Below are 23430 nucleotides of genomic sequence, written 5' to 3' on the forward strand. Positions count from 1 at the left end.
ATAATTCAATGGGATTTTAAAACGCAACATTTCGATCAAATAAGCTATATTAAAGAAATACTATTGAAGCCAAATACAATTTAAATCTAAATCCAGACAAAGCATTAAGGGACACACAATTGGAGAAAAATTCCTGTTCTTCTTTTCTTGAACGATCTCGCGTTCCGACACCATCACAATGCCCTATGCATAAAGCAATTTTCGGGCCCTCGGATCCTGTGACAACCTAAAATGGCAGTAAAACATTCATTGTATTGACTACCCTCCTATTCATCACCATGTCAAAACTTATAGGGGGAAAGAAATACGTTAAAATGCGTCGGAAACATTTTTCGAACAGTATACTCCCTACGACGTTATCCGTGCAAAACGAACTTCCTTCCTTACCCTACATTAAAATGCTTGCAACGCGCTTTTGAAAGCATCTTGTGGCTGCATTGAAATGCGTATGGAACCCTTAGAGGGTTAAAAGTTATTGGTATAAAAATGGGTTGCGATATAAATTATAAATATTTCATTTACAAGTAACTCACGAGTAGTTTAATATTTATAAATATTATTTTGTAAATAGTTTTTAATTCACATTGGCAACTGTGATATTTTATGGAATTTTTGAGTTTGTTTAAAAAGATATTAGAATTTAAATGAAAATAAGTTGATGTTAATTTGGAAATCTTATTAAACGAAATCTTACTACATTATAAATAAGTTTACTTGCATTCCATTTTTGTTGGCACACGAACGCTACAACCGTATTGAAATTTTGAAGGCCATTTTCTCATAATTGGGTGGCCATTGGGCTTTGATATTTTAATAAGTGAGCATCCTAATGGCATACTACTATTATTCTATATTTCTCCTCGAACTCAAATTTCCAAACCTTGAAGTCCCCTTATAAGTCAAAGCAAAACAAAAATTAATCATCATGAAATTTCTTCCTCGCATTCAATGATAAATTAGTTTATATTTTCTATCTTTTAGTTTTTACCCATTTTTTTCTAATTAAGCAATGAAAAAAGATTTCAAATCCGAAAATACTTATAAAATTTTTTTGCAATATACTGGTCGGTAATTTGAAATTAACGAGAAACTGCACTGAATATAAATCTCAAAAAACTTCAAAATAAGTCTAAAAAAATCAAATTCAGATGATTGCCTTTTCTGCAAAAAATCTCCAAGGAACTCATAATCGATCAAATTTGAAAAGTTCTCACTATTCAACCATCAAGTACTTAGACATTATTAACTGCAACCTGTTGGCATTCCGGTGAGAACGAATAGTTTGTATTTAAGTTGAGCGTTTTGTCATTTTCGCCTCCATTAGTGAGTATTTATTTAAAATTGATAATTTTTTCTAATGATTGATAATTATATTATATTATGTTTCGTTAACATGTTTCTAGATTTAACTTTCAGTTACTTTCCCAAAATATTGAAAGAATTGGCCGACCTCATGTTTGAAAAAATAACTTGTCTGAAGAAACTAAAACCGATATTCCGTTTTGAATTGAACAATAATAGGTTTTCATCTAACCTTTCTCCTGCCCATAATCCATTATTGGTTTTAAACAATTGTAAATTTGCAAAATAGTATTGCTTATTATTAGTATATTATTTTTAAAAAGAAAATTTGTGAAAACGGAAGTACGCGTATGTCAACTTTTTGACAACACAGTATGTTATTTTTTCTAAAGCATTTGTGAAAACGTGTTCTGAATTGCTGTAACTTTATAAATGGTCCCAAACAAGGTATTAAAACAATGTGTACCTGAAAAATGATATGTTTCGTTTTTCACTCTAGAGTTTGGATCAAATTTATCCTATGCATGTTTTAGCTTTCCTGGTTCATTTTATATTATTATGACAGTATGAATGTGAGCAGCATAAGTTAAGGGATCTTCTTACGAGTGTTGAAATATATTGTGAAAATAATGATACCTCAAATTTGCTATTTTAAATTTATTTATGGAATGCAATATCTTTACATGAAAATATATTCATTTATTAAAGGTGACTAATTTTATTATTAGGAAACCCAATAACATAAATAGTGAGTTAGAATGATCCTCATGTATGTTAATATTCCAAAAGTAGGTTAAATGTATTGTTCAGTTTTATTAGTGAATAAATTATATCAACTTCTATGGGAGTTGGGTTAGGCTTTGTAGGGATCCTTTAGCAATGTGAATTTCAGCACCCTTCCAAATTTCTGTAATTGGATATATTTTATTAATTTTAATTTAATATCTATATAAGCAGTTTTTAAATTATTTCTTTAATGAGTCTGTGAAATAACAAATACACATAATTATTTATTATCTAGAGAATTAGTTTATTGGGTTTTTTTATTCATGAATTATTTTAAAGTATTAATTGTAAATATTTATATTGCTCATATTTTTATATTTTCCTTCAATAATTGGATTTTAATTTAACTGCTGTCGATCATAATAAAGTACACAATCAAACAATTTTTATAATAAATTTTTTATATTTCTAATATAAAATATTTGCAGTTTTGATTATTTTTTAAGAATTATTTTAATATTGAAAATATGGTATCCGTTATCAAATATTTAAAAATTATTTCACTTCAGGGCAGAAGTTACTTTTTATGTATTATGTACATTTTTATGTAATATGAAGTATATTGGGCTTAGTTGAAGAAAATGCTCCTGTGAATGGTCAGTGTTTTCTTGGTCCTGTCTTGCACGATGAAAGAAGTGCACATACGTCTATCCCAAAAGTGTTATTAAAAGGCTATGAATCTGCAGATAACTATTAGCATACACAAAAACTTCTTTATTTGTGAACTCTTCAATTCATTTTTTAAAGATGCAAGAGATTATCTTCATATAATAAAGTAATTGCTTTAAAAATAACACCTTTTGAGGTTATTATTGGGATTTATTTTTGTTTCATTTTATGAACCAAATGAATGCAGATTAAGTTTATCAGTGTATATAACAAAGTCAAGAATTTATTATTGACTTATTAATATTTTTATGATTCTTCCAACTTTGTCGAGTTGTAGAGGAAGCAAGGTTGATTAAAATCTGTATACAATAAAATTCCAATTTTCTGTTTTACCATTAAGGTTGCAACTCATATTGGTTGATAATTGTGGATGATTTTTAAAAAATGTATATTAAATCATGATTGGAAGATTCATGTGTAATAATATTTTATTTGAATTGAGTATCTGATTTTGCAAATAAATAAGATTTTTCATTTTTTAATACTCTTAGAACTATTAAAACTTCTGAGTAATACTATATTATGTTTTTTTGTAATTTCTTGGATTTTTGTTAAATACTGTTAGAGAATACTGAATACTCAATTCATTTCAGTATTTTCTTATATTGGTATATCTATTATTTTACTTAAATAATATGTTTTGAGAAATTTTTAATGTATGCTATCTTATGGGTTATAAAGTACGTGTAAAATTTATTTTTCAATTAACCTTCATCAATAATGATTCTGATGTAAAAAAAAATCTATTAAATTATGGGAAATTTTATACATCAAAATTTGACTGAAACATTATCTGTTGTAGACATGCAATAATTTAACTATTGGTTATTAAAAGCTCATTTATTTATGGGGTTCTATTTTGTAAGACTGTTGCATGAAAAATTATTTTAATTTTATGCAAATTATTTGTTTAGTCTAAAATATATATTTTAATTACTAAAATTAATTGAAATGGCTTGTACTTTAATGCAACACTAAAAAGTTGTACCAGAATTATCAATCAGCATAGATCATCTATCATTTTTTTTAAATATTTAAAACTTTATTTAAAAACTAAGAATGCCTAAATGCAATGAGGATAATTGTTTTTTTTTAACATGTTTTTCATTATTATATTAATTTCAAAGATTTACTGTGGTTCTTAGGCTATCATGTTCCAGAATCTTTATCTCTGGCAAAACTCGCATTAAAAATTTCACCAAACATGAAATATTATAACATACCATCAAAAATATTAAAAGCAAAGAATGATGTTAGAGAAAATAATGTTAAGTATACCTTTCTGTTAAGAAAGATTAGGCTGGAGAGGAAATATAGGCATTATTATTGATAGTACGGACGATTTAATTGTTTACAGCAAAAAGAATTTTTTTTGTTGAACATTTCATTTATATGATTGAATATATCAAATACATTATTATACATCTTTTACGATTTTCAAGGGAGTTGAGGTGTAAACTGGGTGGAGGGAAGAGTGTATTAATTGTTGGAAACTATTTTCATTAATTGGCACTGAAACTGAGGGAACTATAAAAAATTGTTACTAATGAAGGGGTACATTAAAGACGAAAATATGAATACAGGATAGCGCTGTATAATAATTTTTAGCTTTTTTTACCCATTACTAGAAGCATTTCTACATGAGGAATTTAACTCCTCTTTTGAATTTCCTTTCCTGATTGAAAATTAAATCCTATAAAATAAATTGTTGTCTTTTATTTCATTCATTTATTATTCGTTTTTTCATTCTTATATTTCAATAAAAGTATTTTTTTATAGTAAATTTTTTTATCAGTGGAGGTATAACTTCTTTCTGTGAACAGATATTATTACTGTATCAAGACACGAAAACATGTGATATGGAATGTTGATTATGTTGCAATTTGTCTTTTACAGTAATTTTATTTCTCTTTGGACATATCTTTTAATGTATTGGTATATTTAGGTACTTATGGTAGTAGTAAGTGGTTTCTGTACCTCTTGTAAAAAGTTGCTACAGTTGTCATATGTTATATAGTTTTTTAGGAGTAACGGCTCTGAATTCAAATAAAATTGAAAAACTTGCTGTAATTTTATTATTTTACTTTTCTACTCTGAGAATTCAGTATTCAATGAAAGTAAAAATTACAAAACGAAATGTGGAGAGGAAAATGAAAATAAAAAAAACAAGACGAAAAATGAATTAACGTATTGGAGAAACATAGGACGGACTTTGGAAAGTATCAAAGTTTGCTCATTGCATACAACTAATATACATCGTAGCAAAAAAAAAAAAAAATTCTTACTCCTTTGAACTTAGCCTAGTCTTAGCTGAATTTTGGAACTTGGCCAGATAATGCTCATTTTGGTTTCTTCTTTGCTTTGCATTCACATACAATATTCATCTTTATTCTTTTCCTTTGCTTTCTTTCATTGGCTATTTGGAGTTTTGTTTTCACTTCAATGTTACTTTCAAAGAAATGTAGCATTTTGAATATATCACTTTTGTTAGAAGTCTCTAGTATATGAAATAATACATTAATTATTCAGTGTACAATTCAGAAACTACGATTACAAATTTTTACTATTTAAAGATCAAAGTATCATTTAAGAAATACATTTCAACTTTTTTTTTTCAAAAATATGTTCTGTAGCTGGCAAATGGCTAAAGAATGAAAAAGTATCAAACATGCACATTTTGAAAACATTTTGTAAATACTTTAATAATTTCAAAAGATCGCAATACATTTATTAAAATTTGTCACAGATTTCAGATTTAATAATTTTAATAATCTATTGTAAATAAGTATTATTGAATTAAATATATAAATAAGATGATCAGAGTAAAAAAATTTGCATTTTATTAGTACTGAAAATTTTATAGATTGAAGCATGAAACTTTGTGTATAATTGAGTGTAAGAGGTACATTTTACTAGTTAACTCTTCTAGACACTCAAAATCCTCCTGCTAGCGAGCGAAGAGTATCAGCAAAATTTCGTTCCGAATCGGAACAGATAAAATGTATTAGTTGCTTTATATTGAATAGTAACACTTACTAAATGTTTTGCTTTCTATATATATATATATATATATATATATATATATATATATATATATATATATAAATCCTATCTCAATTGAGAGAGAATTGTGGCATGATCCACTCTGGTTTTCATTGTCTGGATTCAGCTTATCCTGAAATATATAGGTTTCCTTGTATTATTAAAATATTCTTACAGACAAAGTAATTAAGAGAAACCTTTATCAAAATGTTTCATATTTCCATTAAAAATTATCTCTTCTCTGAAAAAAATATTGATATGTATTAGAAATTAGCAGCCATTAAAGGAAAAACATACATAATTGCATTGTAACACTTTTTTATTACTGTGATATTTTCCTTAAAGTAATAATAATAAATAAAAAAAACACGAACAAAGTTGGAACGGTATCTGCATCGTGAAAAACCCTCACTATGCAGAAGCTAAGAATAAGGCGAAAATAACCAGTCTTTTTGAGACATTCAACTAAATCAGATGAATGTATTTTTTTCTGATCACTTAAGACTATAATAATTGTATTTAAATATTAACATTACTTGTTCAGCATAAAAATCTATTATAAAATTCAGACAGGTATAGTCCTTACCGATTTTCATACATTAGTTTCGGACTCTTATATTTTTAAAAAAATTTTTAAACTATAAATATATTTATGAAAAAGTGATATATAATATTTTTTATACATATCAAACTTAGTCATTTGTTTATCTTCGATCATTATGTAACTTTTCGACACAATTTCTTAGGGCAACTCGTTTTGTTTCTCTATAAATTCGCATATGTATGCTGATTCATTAATTTAATTCGTACTTACTAATTCATTAGCTTAGCTGATTTGATAGTTTAAATGAATAAATCCTACAGAGGGTGTATATGTATATTTTTAAACAGTGAATTTATACTCAATTACAAGAAACCTAAGATCATGAAAACATCTTATTGCCATCTGAATCTTATTGCCATCTACAGATGAATCTTGGTAGTTAGAAGTTCACCTCAAAAATTAGGACAGATCACCTGAAGTATGTTACAAAACTTTGCAGTGTCAATAATTTAGTAAATGTGTCATTATTTCGATTCAATTAAAATGATCTGAAATGTGAATTATTATTTCTAGTTTTAATATTTGGAATGTTGTTTATTTTTTATTTTTTTCCCTTTCAGCTGTACTGCAGTTCCAGGACAATTCTTTTCAATTCGCATTCTACTTGAGGCAATTGACCCCTAGATTAGCTGACACTATGAGTCAAGGTATAAACCTTTTTTTATTTTGTCTCTCAAAAAGTGTCTTCTCAAAAGTGATACTGGTTTTATTTAAGGAAATGTTGCAATAGGAAATATGCTGATGTACAGTTTTTAAAGAAAGAAATGCTAATTTGCCAAATAAGTGTCACTTTTCTAGGAAAATATAAAGCATATAATATTAACGATTCAGTAATTTGAAAATCTTTTGCTACTTGACTAGGTTTTTCAAGAAAAGTTTGGCGATTTGTAGTGCGAAATTACTTCTTTTCAGAAAATTAGGGAGTCTTCTGAGAGTGTATTGAAGTCTTGCAGCAATCGATCAATGTGTTGCTGTTGTTTTTTTAGTCAGTGTGACAGACGATTATCAGAATTTTGACCAAAATGAAACTGTTAAACTTGGCAAAGAATCTAAATCAATGTGTTGTGGCATTTAGAATTTTTCCATTATCTGTGAGTGAGGTATTTAGGATTATATTAATCAAGTGAGGACTGGATTGGTTTTTGCTTTAATCCTAAGTTCCTGCAATTTTTGAATTTTGTTGTACTCTTCGCCCCAGGAAAATGACTTGATTTATGTTGGGTCCTTTTAAAAATAAGCCCATTATTTTTTAGAAAATATTTGTGAACCTGTTTGAAACTTAGATTTTCAAAATTCCATCAGTGGGAAAAGCTTTGGTATTGGATTGCATTTTGTCGCCAGTCTTGAATCACTGTGTAGTTTGGAGGGATAAGAAGTAGTAATACTACCACAGCTGCTTAGAAATCCTCTTCAAACCCAGAAATTAGAAATCAGCTTTTACAAATCTGTTCTATTGTTCGCCTTTACAATTTGTGAAGTACTAAGGAAGAGAGTTTTTCTGACAGAAATGACAATTCTAGAAAATACAAGAATTTTGGTGAAATCTGTTAAGAACCTAAATCCAGCATCCTTATGAAAATTCCTTACTGTGTCATGGAATCCATTTAAATAGAAGCGCAATCATGTGCGGGGATTCTCGCTTTGGAATATTGATCGTTGAATGAACTCTTAAATTTTTTCTAAAAATGTTCCTAGGCAAAAAGATTGCCAGAATGTTTTCCTTTTAACAAAGTTCTCGAAAAGAAAAAAAAATTTAACATAAAGCTGAACTTTACCCGATTATTAAGCCACTACTAGAAGAGCATTTTTTTAGAAGTTGCAAAAATTCTTTCCCGATTCTTTCTTTCTCGTCCTTTCTCTCAAAAGTTCAAAATGCCTTAATTTGTGTAACAGCCATTGTCTTGATAATTAATGGTAAGATAAAGTTTATTTTTTCTTTGTTTTGTTTATTATTAAATGGCATATAAGAATGATTTTGTTCATATTTATGTTAACTGAATAGGTGTTTTTTTTTATATATATATAGAGAGAGAGTGTCTGTAGAAGTGTAAGTCTTGATTTTTATTTTCAAATTTGATTTCTCCATTGTATTTCTTTTTTTAAAAAAGAATTGTTCTTATTAAAGTTTATTTATGTTCTATTTATGTCTTCTATTTATGTTTTCTTTCATCTGCTGGTATAAATCTTTTTTCATGTACAGTGTTAATAGTGGGAAGCAGAAAATTTAGGTATGCGACACAGCTGCCCAGTTATCATCTCCAGTGAGGTTTACTACAGTACAATGTGAATAATTGATCATATAATTTATGATTGAAGTAGATGTAATGGAAGTACATTTTCTACAACATACTTTTCATTATTAACATATTATTGCATTATATATTTAAACTGTGTTTCCTAAGGAAATAACATGGTGTAAAGCAATATAATATATAAAATATGATTTTTAGTGCATTGCCATTTTGGGTTCAGAGAGTGTCCCCTACTCTTTTTCTCCATGGGCCATTCTGTAATTCACCACTTAGGAACCTGCCTTGACCATGCAAAATCTGCTATTGCTCAAAGGCTCATCACACATTGATTAGTGTTTCTCAACATCACAAAACATCCTCTTTCTATATATATACTATTGCTTATTCTTTGTATAATTTATTGTCTTCTGTTTATCAGTTTCTACAACATATTGTATTTACATTTTGTATAGCTTTATTCTTCAGTAGATTTGGGCATGACAACCCACTGCAATTCTGACATATTGGATAATGGAACAAGTTGAATTTTTTTCCTCCACAGTAGCCTCCATATCCTCCATTCTTGCTTGCACAAGATAATTGATGCAACAGATAATTTGAAGCAAATGGTTTGAATGTTGTGGTTGCTTTCTTTGATCTTTTGAAACTACCATTGTGTTTAACCCTTTCGCGATGGATGTGTTGTCATATATGCATGATCTACGAACATCTCTAGCAACTGGATATACCACCCATGTGTTTCTGGAAATCGAATTATTCATGTGATGGTGAATTCCAGTTTTGTGCATTTTAAACTGGAACAAATTTTAAATGCCACTAAATGGCCCCATGTGACAATTACTTTTGAAATAAAGGTTTAGTATCCTGACCTTCCGTTTGCTGATATTCAGCCTGACGTTGGTATTTCACTCATGAGCCATTGTGTGGGAAGAGGGTAAGAGTAATGTAAATAAACAGAGGTAGGTTGTGCAACTTTCCGCTTGATAAAGTCATTTTCATTTCTGGTCACCCTCCGAATTTTTGTTATTTCTGTGTAACTATAACTAGTCTTTTTGGGTTTTACTGTCACTTCTGTTGTATTTTGCATAGCTTTCTGTTACATTTCGTGCACTTCTTTTTTTATTATAAAAAGTCATTGTTTCTGTTTATTATGGGAGGGGAAGGGTAACGCTCTTTGTCAGAAGAATGTGCTCATATTATGAATGCATTAATAATCTAAATGCAAGAATGGCATTAGGACCTAAACTCTATTTGTTTTGTGTGTGTGATTCCCCCCCCCCCCCTTCTACTTTCCAAAGATAGGTTTAGTGACACAAAACCCCCTTCCTGTGAGACGATTCCTTTCTTATCTGTCTAGGATAGAGACCACCTGTCCCAAAAGGTTTAAATCTAACATCTCCATTCAGTGGGAAGAAGTTTGTTCCCCGACTCTCCCAGAATTTGCTTAAAACCAAATACGTGTTGTGGCATACTTCTAAAATTAGCATTAGCTTTTCCATATGAAAAATCTTAGCATGCTGTTCTTTGACAAAGTCACAAATCTACAATATTGGTCTTATTCAATGTTTAATATCTTCTTAGTCCATACAAATGTTACACAAATTTCTCTCCAACAGTCAACAATTCTTTTCTGTAGTAGAATTCAGTAATGTATCAACTCAACTGTTAGTATTTGGCGATTTTAACATTTCATTACTTTTAATTTTCCTACACCATAAAAAGAAGAGTTGGAATTACATCTGATCGTTGTATTGGAAGATAGTAAAAGTTATTGGGAGGTCTTATACTATTCAGCGAATATTTTTATCTTGTATGCCACTGTTGAGAAAAATAACATCACATTTTTCTTTGCAAAAAAAAAAGCAATTAACTAGGAAAATAGATGTATATCTGAATAATTGAATCTTCAGAACTAATGTTAATGTGATTTATAAGCGTTATTGCAATGTCTGCATCTGCTGTTATCTCTCCAAGTACATTAATTCCAAAGTTCTGATCCCAGAACAACTATAAAGGGTTGGGTTGATACTTGGTTTTTCTGTATCAAGTGTAGGTTGTTTCTGATACTAGATTGTGCATATTGATTTTGGCTGATACTTTTGTACCTGGTCAAAGTTTTTATTTATCATAATATTTATAATTCTATAATTAACTTTGCCTCTGTAGCTCTTTTATTAGTAGAACATGGTGAACTAGTTCTTATATTTCCATGAAATCTTTTGGTGAACTTTTTTTAATGCAAATGCAGTGTGTACGACCATGCCTAGGTCGATACTTACAGATTTTAGTACATATTTCTATATGTAAATATTCTGTTATATCCAAAAAAATGTATTTTCTTAAAATTTTTGTATCTGAAGAAATAAATTCATGAGCAAAAATCTTTTTGGCCATTATTCTTTCAGTTCCTGTCTTTAAGGCAATTTCAAATCTGCTTTCTGCAGAAAATCATGTGCATTAATAGAAAGTTCCCAGTCAAAAAAGTGGAAAGATAAATTTTCCTGCTTAAAAAAAAAAAAAAAAAAAAATGTAACTTTTTTTTTTTGTACTGTTGCTGTATTTAGTATTGTGTATTTTCCCTTTTTTTGAGATTTTATGACAGAACATATAACAATAAAATGCTGTTCTGATAGGATATATTTCATTATTTTAGATAGATTTTTTAATAGATAATTTCAGTGGCCTCTATTATTTTTGTTTTTCTTCCTTTTCAATGGAGATTGTAAAGTTAGTTTAAATTTGTTTTTAGAAACAGTGAACTCCCATTATATTATTATGGACTAAGTTAATGCCTTAATTAATGTCTTTCGTTGTTGTATAACTTTGCATTCATTAATTAATGCAATTCATTTTGTTTTTTACAGCGATAAAAGACCGTCCGAATCCCTGCGCGGTTTGCTATTACCGTGCCTTGACGCCTCTCTGTTCTATTGATAATCATGTGGTTGCTCATGTTAAAGACAACCTCATGTATTGCGTATTTTGCGAGGCCTGTTTTGATGAAAAGACGGCATTTGCCAATCATCTGCTCCGAGTCCATTTCCCAGACGCGAAATCAGTGGAAATTGAGAAAGAATGATTCCAAGAAATGATTCCAAGTTCATCATTCATTTTGTATTTCCCTTAAATTTTCCTCATGTACTAGACTGTTAAAACAGTTTAAAGTTCCTGTATTTCAAAATGTCATTGTAATTAAAACATATTTACACTATTTTGAGCCTGGTATTATCATTTCACTTACCTTAAGTCTTTATTTTTCCCCCAGCTTTTAAGTTTTATAAATCCTTTGCTGTGATTATTTTAAAAGCATCATTTTTATTAAATATTAAAATCATATGTCAGTGCAATTTTGTGTTGCACATCGTTTGGTCATTGTTGTAATAATCAAAACACAATTATTTTTTTTTTTCTTCCTCTTTTTGTCGAAACTGAACTATTTAGTGATATAATCAAAAGTAGGCAGTGCTGTCTCGAGTCTGACCTGTTTGCATTGTTAAAGAGTCGAGATTTTCAGAATGAAGCCAGTGATAGAGTAAAATGCGTAATTAATACATTCGGTTATTGAATTCATGAAATTTTTGGATTTTATCAAAGAAACCTTGTATATTTTTTGATTATTTCTTATTTTTGATTAAACATCAATAAAATGCGTGCTAGTTCAAAACATGAATACACTGCATAAAAAAAGTAAATACTAGATTTTTTTTAAATAAGCATTTTTTTAATTTTTACTGCAATTTTTATAAGTATTATTTTGTAGATTATTCACTGAAAATATATTTCTATCATTACCATGATATTCAAAAATAAAATATAGATTACAACAAAAATGGTTTCTGTCATTTGAACCCGTGTAAAAAAAGTAGAACAGTTATAAAAAGAACAAAATATAAGCGGTTTTAGTAAGGAGTACTCTTTTCATTAGCTCTTATGATTTCGAATACTCTATTTAGAAGTGAGTCATACAAAAATTGGATTTTTGTTTGACAAAAATTATGTCATGAGGTATTTAATGCAACTCGAAGCTCGGAGAGCTATTCAAAATGCTTCCCACCAGCATATACTCGAACAAGCATTGCCCAGATATTTTCTACTATATTCAGATCGGGGCTTTTAATTGACCGTGGTAAAACCTGCATATTATTTGCAGCGAACCATTTTTTAACTCCATTGGCGATGTGGATTGAGGCTTCATCTTGTTGAAACCCCCACTGTTCTCCTAATTCGGAACCATAAGAAAGAAGCTCAGAATTCAGAACATTAATGTAGTCTACATGCTTCTTCCTACCATTGAGAAAGACCAAGCTTGTTTTTCCTCCAACTGCTCACCAGACCATCGAACTTCCTCCTTCCATTTGTCTAGTGAAATAGATGCGTTCTTCAGACAATGCTAATAGTATTGATAACAGTCTGGACCATCTAAGTTAAACTGTTTTTCATGTGACAATATCACAGAAATATATTCTTTGGTTAATGACATGTGTTCCTTAGCCCAAGACAAACGATTATTAATATGTGTTGGTTTCCACTTTGGATGATGCCTCAATTCTTTGAAAACGAATCTTATGGACCTTCGGATGTAGTTGTATACTGTTTGCTTGGGCACATAAATAAGTCCTGCTTGATTTCGAGGTTTTGCAACACTTTCATTACTTTATTAAGCTCATGAGCAAGTTTTCTGTCATCACGAGGCGTTAACTTTTTAAGCGTACCAACCTCCTTTTTTATTCCGTTTCTGTTTGGATTTTTAATAGTTAGAAACTGTATCGGGGCTAACGTGCAGTATACAAGCGGTCTTTTCAATACATTTATCTTCATTTTTATATGCAACAATTTGACCCTTTTTAAAATCATTTAAGGGTATATTTCTAGGCATTCTGAAATTAAAGCATCAATGAATTTTTTTAACGAAATACGTTTTCTTGAGAAAAAAACAATTTAAAAAAAGTATATACTTTTCTACTCGACCAAATTCCACCAAATAAAAAAATATATTAAGTGTCCTATTTTTTTTTACACACTGCAAATCATATATTCTGATATTTCTAATTATAATTAGTGTTAGCTCTTTCATTTTTACATGAAAATAAAGCAAACATCGTTAAATAAAACCTTTATAAAAATCCATTAGCCAGGATAAAAATAAAAAAATCGTATTAGAAAAAAAAAAGAATTAAACTCTCCGTGAAAGCATGCTTCACGCACGTGCTTTTGCCAATCATACGATGTGTAGTAAAATTTTCACTTTTATTTAGTAATATATACGCTTTGTGCATTGCAGTGAACTGTTTTCACGTGTTTTAGTCGTATTAAATAACTAAATACGACTAAATGAAAATGCTTAATACGACAAAATAAAACTAAATACGTCTTGAAAATAAAAATGCTTTTTTTTTTCTATATTAATCTATTCTATATTAATAATATATTCTATATAAATAATCCATTCTATATTATAATATTAATCCATTCAATATTAATAATTTAACAGCCTGCGAAGTTAATAATCTGGGCTAACAAACTGGTCGCCAAAGACGGCTATTTCTATTATTTCTACGAGTATTCGTGGGTAATCAAATAAAAGGGACCTGATCTGTCTTTTTTCCATCTATTATACGTAAAGCAACTACTGATGAAGACATCTAAAGCAGGGGGTACAAAATTAACATAACGTGCACATTCATCACATAAACACACACACTGAGTAACAGGAGATACATCTTTTCTCGCGCGGTAAAACGAAAGTACTCTGGCGGTAAAAAGCTGTTGCCAGATCAAGAGAAAAAGTTGTGGCAGATCAAGATTTAAGCTCTTGCGCTGGCTCTGCAACACGCCTTATAAATAGAGATGCATAATCCACGATTTTTTGAATAACAAATAATATTTCTATTGTTATTTTTAAATATGCATTCCAAATATCTGTTATTTCAATCATATTATTATTTAAAAATTATTACTTAATATTAAATATAAAATTTATTAATTGTAATTAATACTTAATTTACTAATTTAATTAACGTGTGATTGAATTAATTTATCTGTTTCAGCTTACTTCTTAAATTTTATTTTTTTTTCTCAAAACTATTTATTTAATTTATTTATTAGAGTGAACCATTTTCTGGAAAAGATGAGTTAAAAATATATGTCATTTCTTTAAAATGTTTACTTTAGTCCTATATTCTACCAATAGATGGCGCCAGCAGTAAACAGAGTACTAATCAAAGTCAATCATGTCACGAGCAATTAAAAATGATCTGTATGGAATAGTGCATCATCAAATACGAATATCGGTCACTCCCGTAAAGTGCAGCGGTGACTTCGCACTTTCCAGTGAAGTCTCGCACTTTCCGGTGAAATCACCGCTGCGATAAATTTCAGTGATATGCAATTCAATGATACGATACGATAATTCCAATAACCGGTCCGTTCACTTTTCAATCCAATCACAGATTTCTTTCGAGAGCTTCCATTGGACAGATCGTATCGATTGTTAGTTTCTATCGTGATCCAAAACTTGTAATCGAAATATCATCAGTAAGATCGTATGAAGGATTTGAATCACACCCCTCTTTGAAAAGTATTGATCACTTGTATTTGTGACTTTTTGATATTGGTTACGTAATAACCGCTCTGAAAATATTCGTCATCCCTACTTATAAAACGAAGTGATTTTTCATTTTATCAATGACTTATTGCTAGATTTCATGCATTAACCGAAATATCTTTGCTTCACGCCATTGTTACATAGGCAATCTTTCTGCTGATACTTTGTCTAAAATTATAATCTAAAAATGTGGCAGTAGGTTTAGATTTTATTTATATGTTAGATATCTTTTAAATTTTACATTTCAAAAATATCCAATTACTTTTATGTCAGTTTTTGCGTTTAAATTTGATCTGGCTTAAAATCCAGTCTCCATTTGATAAATTAATGACGGGGCAGTGTTGTCTTTTTCTAAATGTTTTATTAACACCACACCAGACAACACAAAACATTAATTCAGATGACAATAATTTTTGCTATTGTGGGTTTCGATTCAAAATTTGCACTGTGATTACAGACGTCAGTTGTTGCCGAAATCTGTACGGCGTCTGCCGATGTATCTTTGTTTACACTCGTGATCACATGACCGGTTGGGAGCGCGCATGCGCCAACATCCCCCCTCCCGGCCTTGATATGTTTACATGCAAAAACTTACAAAATTTCACTCTTATTTAACACAATTAAATAAAACATTTCATAAATATACAATATATGTTTCTGAATCAATTATTTCGCATAGAAATTATACATTTCTAAAATATTTTTCACTTAATATTCAATGCTAGCTAAATAGACGAGAAAATAACATAATAATAAAGCAAAGCAAATCACGATGGTAAAGAAATGCCATTTGAATTTAATAAATAATACAAGCTAAATGTACAGAACAAATGCAGTAACTTGAGAAAAAATTAAATTTTCTATAGGCAGTAAACTGTATTTGTTTATGGATCTTTTGTAAATAGCCTTGCTAGTTTTAACATCCACCATTCTCACTTTATTATCCTTTCCAGGAAAAAGGGATATTACACGTCTCATTAACCATTTGCAAGGTGGGAGATTTTCTTCAGTTATTAAAACCATGCCTCCTATTTTTAGATTTTCTTTATTAATTGCCCATTTTTTCTTTTATTAAAATTGTTTAAGTATGAAAGACTCCATCTCTTCCAAATTGTTTAGACTAACTTAGTAACTCTTTTTCAAACATTAAGGCAATTTGACTCAAGATCTGTTAGAGATGGTTCAACTATTGCTGTTATTGACCTCCCAATTATGCTGGTTTAGCACTTCTAAATCATCAACATCAGTTGAAAGTGGCGTAATAGGACGAGAATGTAGAATCGCTTCGATATGGGTAATCATTTTTAGCAGTTCTCAGTTCTTCGTAAGTAAATTTTCAGCTTCCTGCTACGCGTTTGATATGGTACTTAAAAGGCTTTGATACTTACCTCCCACAATCCTCCCCAATTCTGACTTCTAGGAGGAATAAAGGACCATTCAATATCTTCTTCTGCAAAAAAGGCATATAAAGACTCATTTTTATCTTTATCCAATTTATATAGAGATCTTAATGCTCTGATATCCCCTACCATGTTAGACCTATTATCAGAAAAAATCTTACGACATTTAACCCTTCTGGAAATAAATCTTTTCAGCGTAGCTATTAGAGCTTTAGATATTAAATCACTGATTATCGCAAAGTGTATAGCCTTTGTTACTAAATAAATAAATATACATATTTACACTTTAATTTCAGGCCCCTTCCTTTGATTTTTATTTTTGATAAAAAATGGACAACACAAATCTATTCCCGCTGAATTAAAGACTTTATCTGGGGTTCTTTCTTTTGGCAAATTGCCCATTTTTTGAGAATACTCTTTCGGATTATTTTTAAAATAAATAACACAATTATGCACAGTTTTTCTACACACATTTCTTCCATGAATAGGCCAATATTTTTGTCTTACCTGAAAAAGCAAATGTTGTGGACCTGGATGAAATTACTTTTCATGATAATACCTTACAATAATTTCAGTTAACTCACCCTTTGAGGTAATATTATGGGATGTTTCCTAAATACGGCAACTGCGAATTTTATAATTTTCCTTCTACCTCCAATATACCTTTATTATCTAGAAAGGGAGATAAATTTGAAATCTTATTCTTATTGGAAATTTCATTACGAGACATTAATGATATCACTTCTGCAGAATTCTTCCAATTGACGCTGTTTCAATAAGTAATTTTCTGCTTCTAACAGCTCCTCTAATGTCAGTGGACCCTTTTTCTCTTGGTTTCTGCAATTTGAAAGAAATCTGAAAAGAAAACTTAATATTCGACCTATAATTAGAAATCTATTACTACGGTTAACAAAATAATCAAAAAATATTTTGTTAGAGTTTAAAGTCAAAACAATATTTAAGTTCTCAGATTTGAGTTCAGGAAAGTAATCTTCTTCATCTGCCTCTGGACATTCACAAAGAGTTTCTGAAAATTCAACAGATAGTAGAAATGATAGACCATTCAACCACTTATTTTCACATACAAGAGAATTAGCACTGAGTCCTCTAGACAAGAAGTTTCAAGGATTGTTCTTTCCTGGAAAGTGAAACCAAGTATTGGAATTTATCAAATTAGTGATTTCCTGGACTCTATTCTTTACAAATTGTTTCCACTTTCTATGTAAGCCTTTAATCCAATATAGATCTATTTTGGAATCTGCTCAGTGAAATACAGTAGTCTTTTTTCTGTCTGATGATTTCTTGAACTTTGGAGCTCAGACGAGCTGCTACCAACGCTCCTAGGAGTTTAAGTCGGAGCAATGTAACACTTTTCAGTGGAGCCACTCGAGTTTTTAAAGTGATGAGGTTAAAAAACACTTTGTCTTGTTTCTTTACTTTTACATAAACTGAAGCACCATAAGCAAGTTTTGAAGCGTGGCAAAATACGTGAATGTCTATAGTGTCGTTTTTCTTTACATTTGTAGAATCTACTCTGCGTAAAAAAAAAGTAAAAGGACTTAAAATTTTTTTTAAAAAAATAAGGATTTTTTTAGTTTTACTGCAATTATTTTTATAAGAATTATTTTTTTAGATCATTCAATGGAAAAATATTAGTATCATTACCATGATATTAAAAAATAAAGTATGAATGACAACAAAAACGGTTTCTTTTATTTGAAACCGTGTAAAAAAAGTAGAAGAACAGTTATAAAATGAAAAAAATGTAAGCGGTATTAGTAAGGAGTACTCTTTCCATTAGCTTTTATGACTTCGAATATTCTATTTAAAAGGGAATCATGCAAAGTTTCGATTTCTGTTTGACAAAAATTATCCCATGAGGTATTTAATGCCACTCGAAGCTTAGAGAGCTATTCAAATTGCTTCCCACCAACATATACTCAACGAACAAGCATTGCCCAGATATTTTCTACTATATTCAGATCGGAGCTTTTAACCGGCCGTGGTAAAACCTGCACATTATTTGCAGCGAACCATTTTTTAACTCCATTGGCAGTGTGGATTGAGGCTTCATCTTGTTGAAACACCCACTGTTCTCCTAATTCGGAGCCATAAGGAAAAGAAGCTCAGAATTCAGAACAGTAATGTAGTCTATATGCTTCTTCCTAACATTGAGAAAGACCAAGCTTGTTCTTCCTCATAATTAACTTCTAACCAGATCATCAAATTTTCTCCTCTCATTTGTCTAGTTGAATAGTTGCATTCTTAATTCAATTCTAGTAGTCATCAATGGTTTCGTTTGCATTGCACAATTTCTGATTAACGATAAAAGTACGGCTTCCCTTTGTTCTTAAAACGTAATGAATGGTTCGAATGTAGAAACATCTTTTACTTTTTGGCTTAATTCAAAATTCTTTCGAGATTCTTTATTTAATTTCTTTATCACAATATTAATTAAGAAAATATCTAAGAAATCATTTTGTTTGTATTTTACTACTTTTACTGCTCGCAGATTTCTCTGAATACAATCAATCATTTCGCGGATTTCTCTAGGATTTTTATGTTCTATTTTCTTAAAATCTAATAATGACTAAACATGATTATCAATAATTAATCTTTTATTATCATATTACGATTCCAGGGATTCATATATATATATATATATATATATATGTAAAAGTATCAAATGAAGATGCAAATTCTTTAACTTCATTAAAAAGAGAAGAATTCAAATAGTAAATTTTCTGCGACTGCGTCAATTGTTCATTACATGTAATCAAATCATCGAATCATTTTACATTTACTAAACTGTTCATAGTTTCCCGAAAACGTGGGAAGCATTAACGGTGGAATTCTAGTTGATATATTCAAAGATTCAGTTTCGTTCGCGAAAGGTGCAGTCACAGAAGGAGGTTTACAAATAGAATTTATTAAAGTTTTAATTATTACCTCCAAATCCTCGAAGCGGACATCACATTGTTCCAATACTTGTTCTAGAGCTGTTAATTCAGCTGTATTCACATCACCCAGTTCAAATGAATTTCTTCTTAGATTGTCGACATTTTGCTGCAGCTGAGAGATTTTTAAAAAAATTTATCTCTAAATCGGTTAAGTTTGGATCTTTTGACAATTTATTCACAAAGTTTTGAATTCTTGTAATACTTCCTTTGAAGGAAGTTTTGACTTTGTTAAACTTATTTATAGTATCCATGCTTCGTCTCACTATCGACTGTTCCAGAAAATGGTCTGGTTGAAAATCCAGCGTCCATTTGATAAATTAATGACAGACCAGTGTTTTCTTTTTATTATTATTTTTTTTATTAACACCACACAAGACAACAGAAAACATTAATTCAGAGGATAATTTTTGTTATTGTAGGTCTCGATTCATAATTTGCACTGAGATTATCCACGTCAGTTGCTGTAGAAATCAGTACGGCTCCTGCCGAGGTATCTTTGTTTTACACACTAGCGCCTCAAACCCAACTCGGCTGAGAGTGTGATGGATTAAACTATTTTTCTGCAGGTTGGTAAGGGAGTGCGTGAGAAAGCCAATGGGGTCAATTCATGTGACGTAAAAGTCACATGTCATGTACTTCTTGCGCATGGCATTTAAATTTCATCCACACCGTTTTCGTCGATCAGTCTGCCATTAACGTTCTCCGCCAAGTATGAAGCGGATTTTTTGTTTACATTTGAAGTTATAATTTTTGAGTCATTTTCTTTCCTCTTATTATGTGTTAACAGAGGAAATACTGGTGTGCTGATGGATGCATGCTTTAATGCGAAACACAAAAGTGACTGCCATGATTAAATGTTTTCTTATTTTCCTTTCAACATTCCTGACTTGGATTGATAGCTTTGGTATAGATTTTTTCAAGCTTTCAAAGTCAGTGATATGCTCATTCAGTGTGTCTCCATTTATTAAATATAGCTGTTCCAGTAATTTGGTAGAAAAACTCTTCGAAGAAAAAGAAATCGGTAAGCGATTTGCTGTCAAAAACTATGCAACAAAATCGTGAGTGCATTTCTAATTTACTTTATTCACATTTGATGAAATTTCTGATAATTTTGAATATGCTTAGAAAGTTTTTAAATGTTTACATGAATATTATAGTGCATTCTTTTACAAAATCTTATCTAAATTTAATTAATGTAAGTAAACAAACTCCATTTGCAAAAATAACAACTGCTATAATGCTAAACTTAGGTGGAAGTGAATATTACTAGTTTTCTAATTACATTTGCAGATTTGTGATGGATTCAAAGTGAATTTATATCACATAACTTTTATATTGTTAAAAATGAAATGTCAATAGTTTATTGTACTTAAACTGAAAGTGATTGTTATCATAATATCCTGTTTTATAACACTGTGCACCTCAGTGATTTCTGTTTTAATAAATAAAGGTCTTTTCATTGAAAATCAATTTCCATATCAGCATTTATTATATCATTTTTATTCACAACTTCAATACTAAATGCATGCTTCACTTTTTTTTTTTCTATTTCTTTAACATATCAATTTTGAATTATAAAATTCTGTGAAAGCATAAAAGTGTTTCTTTCAATTCCTCTTTATATCCTATTTAACTTCTCTCTCTGTATATATATATATATATATCATGACCTTATTCTTGCTTATTAAATTTACTGAATTGTATGATTTTGTTTTATTTTATGATATTCATTCAATGTAATTTTTATCAATGTAACTTTAGCATTTAAAAAAAAATCATAAATGTTCTGCTTTAAAAGTATATTGTTCAACATTATGTTTTTATTGGTGATAAAAAAAACAACAACTGTTGTTTAGTATCTAGGATGTTTCTGTTGAATAAAATTTGTTTCATCATTTACAGCGACATTCTTGTCATACTGTGTTTATATTTTTCTAAGAGTCTAGAAAAATAAATGTTGATAAATAGTAAATAGTTTTTTTTTAGTTTTTCGAATTAGTGAGTGCATTGAAACATACATTTGATCATATTTTTTCAAATATTTATCACATATATTTTATCTCTCTCTCTCTTTATATATATATAAATTTGTAATGTGTAAATAAAAATTATGAAAGCGTGAATTTGTAGTCTTTCCTTTAATGATTTCTACAAATTAAAATGAAATTATTTATTCATAAGTTTTATTTTCATAATTTAAAATTGTAAACATAATTTATTCAATATATATTAATTGGAGTTTCATGTTCTTTCCTCTGAGCAAACTGAAAATATCAAAGTCTCAATATTTATTAAAGTAATTACATAAGAAAAAAATATAATAATTTTATTTGTTAGCTTTAAAATATTAACTTATCTAAGAGTAATAATTATTTTTAAAAAGAACTAACTGGGGGAACTAACTATATTCATAAGATTCAACATTGAATAATATGTAAAAAAGAACATATTTAATTTTTCAAAAACACTGCCATAGTCATTTGTCAAAATATATCCTTTGGATAAAAAAAAAAGGGTGGGGGGAGGAAAGGAAAGAATAAAGCGGCACCAAACGAATTAAAAAGCGATGTTAATTAATTATGCAAAAACAATATTTCCATTGAAAATACTAATTAAAATTTTAATATAAGAAATAAAATTATATAATTAAGAAAATTTAGAGAAAATAATTCAAAATAATATCTTTAAAAAAATCAGAAGTTTTTAATAATTGAACGGCTAGCATAATATTTACTAAATAATGGTTTCGTCAACGTTATCGGCAGACATCACTACGTGCGCAGAACGGTTGAAAATTGAACAGAAGCGGTTTGACCTGACACGTGACCGTGAATTGACCCCATTTTGGATTTTACGTCACGTCCGCTTCGGTTTCATTTGTATACGCGAAATTCTGAAACACGCCATTTGTTATTCTTTGCAGATTTTACTGGTGTGAGTTGACTATCATCATAGCTGAAAGAATATTATCTACTTTTATTTGCAAAAGATGTGAAATAACATTTACGATGAAAAAGAATTTAAATGCTCATATCAGAAATATCATCCTGAACTGGAAGTTCAAATCAAAAGCAGTGAACTTTGTGGGATGTACGAGAGTACATTTCGTATAGTTGCATTATTACACGAATATTTAGAGAATAGAAATCCTTTGACTCTTCAATTTGTAAATCACTTTTCTTTCAGAAGAAGAATTTTTGGATTGGAAATTAAAATTGAGAAGGTCAGTAGTCAATCATTCTTCATCATCCGGAACTCTTCAGAAAAGAAAGACATTGACAAAAAACTGTCTTATTACATTTGCCATCGCAGTGGATCATTTAAACCAAAAGGTCAGAGAATTCGCCACCTGAAAGCCTCTGAATCTATAAAAGTAGGTTCCACTTGCTCAGCATTAACGAATGATCAACAGTTACTATTGAGGGCATAGTAGAACTAAATGTTCGATATCTATCGGTGCATGTTGGGTATGATTTGGATGCTGGAAAATTACGTTTATCCAAAAACGAAAGGTTACATCTTGCTACAAATTTACAGCTTGGAATCCTTATGGTCAAGATATTGAATAAAACAAGGGTGAGCTTCTCGGCAGCAAGCAGATCGAGTTTAACAACAACAAAAGATCTGTATAACATTAGCAGGGACTTTCGAATCGGAAGTGACACTGTGAATCATCAAGGTGGTGCTACATCTGTTGATATTTTGGTAAAAAAATTTAATAAACAAGGCTGTCAATCCTTTGCTTGTGTACAAAGCAGTTGGTGAAATCCTGCCAGATTACCCTTCAATTCTCCAGGAAGATTTTTTGTCG

General features: G+C 29.7%; 1 long non-coding RNA gene across 1 annotated transcript; it reads left to right on the forward strand.

Moving 5' to 3' along the window:
* The first annotated feature begins 1214 nt into the window (after positions 1 to 1214).
* On the forward strand, positions 1215 to 11866 carry LOC129959143 (uncharacterized). The gene is made up of 3 exons (XR_008783410.1): positions 1215 to 1323; positions 6964 to 7050; positions 11520 to 11866. It is a non-coding gene; the product is annotated as an uncharacterized LOC129959143 (long non-coding RNA).
* The last annotated feature ends 11564 nt before the right edge of the window (positions 11867 to 23430 follow it).

The sequence above is a fragment of the Argiope bruennichi genome, chromosome X1 (genome assembly GCF_947563725.1).
Source record: "Argiope bruennichi chromosome X1, qqArgBrue1.1, whole genome shotgun sequence".
In the NCBI taxonomy this organism is placed as follows: domain Eukaryota; kingdom Metazoa; phylum Arthropoda; class Arachnida; order Araneae; family Araneidae; genus Argiope; species Argiope bruennichi.